At 80.1% G+C, this 2,500-nt stretch overlaps 1 non-coding gene across 1 annotated transcript; it reads right to left on the reverse strand.

Annotated features, from left to right (window-relative positions):
- Nucleotides 1-166: 166 nt before the first annotated feature.
- Nucleotides 167-319, reverse strand: LOC136305779 (5.8S ribosomal RNA). Its single transcript, XR_010725418.1, has one exon. It is a non-coding gene; the product is annotated as a 5.8S ribosomal RNA (ribosomal RNA).
- Nucleotides 320-2,500: the final 2,181 nt, after the last annotated feature.

The raw sequence follows: 2,500 nt of genomic DNA on the forward strand, positions 1-2,500 counted from the left end.
AGGAAAAAGCGCTTCCCTCGCCGACGCGCCCGCCTCCCTTCCCTCCGGGCACCGGCCGGCCGCCGCCGCCGCCGCCGCCGCCGGCCGCCGCGGACGACGGGCCTGCGAGGCGACCCCAGCCGCGCCGCCGGGGTGAGCCCCCCCGGGACGGCGATTGATCGTCAAGCGACGCTCAGACAGGCGTAGCCCCGGGAGGAACCCGGGGCCGCAAGTGCGTTCGAAGTGTCGATGATCAATGTGTCCTGCAATTCACATTAATTCTCGCAGCTAGCTGCGTTCTTCATCGACGCACGAGCCGAGTGATCCACCGCTAAGAGTTGTCTGGCTTTCGGCACCGACCCCGCGCGCGCGGAGGGGCCGGGACCGCTCGCGTGAAGCGGCCCCCTTTTTTGCTTGCGGCGAGGACGCCGTGGCGGCGCGCCTCGCTCCGAACCGTACCGGCACACGTGAACGGAGGAAAAGGAGGAGGAGGGGGGGAAACGCCCCCCCCGCACGAAACGGTCCGAAGGCCGGCCGGCCGAAAGGCGGGGAGGCCCGCGCCCCCGACCGCCTCCCCCCGCGAGGGGAGACGCCGCCTACGCGCGAGGACCTTCGGAGGCGGCCCAGGCGCCCGGGCTCGGCCCGGTCTCCGCACGGAGGGCGCGCCGCGCGGCGCGCGCCGGACCGCGGGGGCGCGGCGCCCCGCCCGGCCACTTTCACGGGACGACGCGCTCACCTGAGCCGGGGGCGCGGCCGTCGGCCCCCGCTCGCGCTTTTTCCCTTTTCCCCTCGACCGCTCCGCGGACTCGCGCCGCGCCGCCGCCCCGGAGACGCGGCCGACCCGCTCTCCCCAGCGGCCTTACGACGCCCGAGAACGACGCGCGGCGACCGCCGCCTCGCCGACGCGCCCCCGGCGGGACCGCTCCCGCCGCGAGGCCGGCGCCTCTGCCGGCCGCGCTCCGCCGCCGGCGCCGGCGCCGGAGGCGAGGCGCCGCCGCGTCCCGAGCCGGCACCGCGGGCGCCCGGGGCCTGCCGGGCGGCAGACCCGCCGCCTCTGCGGCCGCACTCCCGGGACCGCCCCCCGCCTCTTCGCGCCGCCGGGAACCCCCTGTTCCGCGGGGCACGCGCCCGGCGGAAGGCGTGACGGGGCCGAGCCCGGGGGGGCAACGCCCGCCCTCCTCGCTTCCGCTCAGAGAACGGGCGGGTGCGCGCCCCCGCGGCCGCCCGCACCGCCTTCCGTTCGGCCCGCGCGCGGCCCGGGAAAGGGCGACGGGGAAGCGACGGGCGGGGCCCGGGCCGGGACCGCCGCAGGCGACGGCGGGCGCCTTGCGGCCGACCGTCCCCCCGGAGGGGGGACACCCGCCGAGCGGCGACGCCGCCGCTCGGCCGCGGGGTCGCCGTGCACTCGTCGGCGTCCGGCCACGGAGGGACCGGGCAGAGCGCTCGCCCGGGCGGGCCAGCGGCCGAGCCAAGGACGGCCGGCGGGCGGCGCCGCCGGCGCCTTCCGGGAGAAGGAAGGCCGTCGAGGGGAGAGGCGCCGCCGCGCCCGAAGCGGCGCCGCGACGCGACGCCGCCGCGGCGGCCGAGGAAAGGGAGCGCGGCGGGCTCCGGCGGCCCAAACCCCGCAGCTGAGGCAAGGCGGAGGGCACGCGCCCTCCGCCGGCAGTCGCGCCCGCATTCGAGGCGGGGGGGCGGGGTCCGGCCCCGCGGCCGACCCGGCCACACGCCGCGGCCTCTCCGCCGAGGCCGGGCCGCGGAGAGGGGGGGGCAGGGCGCCCCTCCCCGGCGCGGCGCGGGTTGGCCCCGCGCGCGCGGCGGGACGACGGCGGCAACGACGACGACGACGACGACCAGGAGGCGCGGCCGGTCGCAACGGAACGCGCCGCCGCAGGGGATCGGCGGGAGTGGCTCCCCACCCCTTCGAGGGCGCCCGCGCCACCGCCCGGCACACCTGCCGCCGCCGCCGCCGCCGTCGCCACCGCCGCCGCCGCCGGCGGCGGGCCCGCGCCGAACCGCCCGAGTCTTTGAACCTCCGCCCGGGCTCGGCGGCCTTTCGGCCCCCCCGGCTTCCTTCGGCGTTTGGCGACGCCGAGGCGAGGAGACCGGCGGACCGCCGAGACGCGGAGCGCTAGGTACCTGGCCCTGGGGCGAGGGAAACGACCTGCATGGCCCCGCCGGGGTGCCTCCCCCACTGCCGCCCTCGGGGGAGCGTCCGCCGGCGGGGGCGCGCCCGACATCCGCCGCCTTCGCCGCGGCGTCCGTCTCGGGACCCCGGGGTTCCCCTCAGTAACCCGGCACCGCGCCCGAGACGACGGCCGCGGCTCGGGCCGCCCCGCCGGAGCGGGGACGCGGCCCGGCCGCCCGAGAACCTCGCGCGCCCGCAAGCGCGACCCGGAACGCCCGGAGGCCCGGGAGCCCCTCTCCTCTTCCGCGCCAGCGGCGGGGGCCCGTTCGGCCGAGAGCGGGAGGACGGGGGGGCGGGGGATTTCGCCGGGCGGCGAAAGCCACCCACCACCCACCA

This window comes from Chamaea fasciata, unplaced genomic scaffold (assembly GCF_029207755.1).
Source record: "Chamaea fasciata isolate MVZ Bird 193981 ecotype frontalis unplaced genomic scaffold, bChaFas1.0.hap1 SCAF_661, whole genome shotgun sequence".
NCBI lineage: Eukaryota > Metazoa > Chordata > Aves > Passeriformes > Sylviidae > Chamaea > Chamaea fasciata.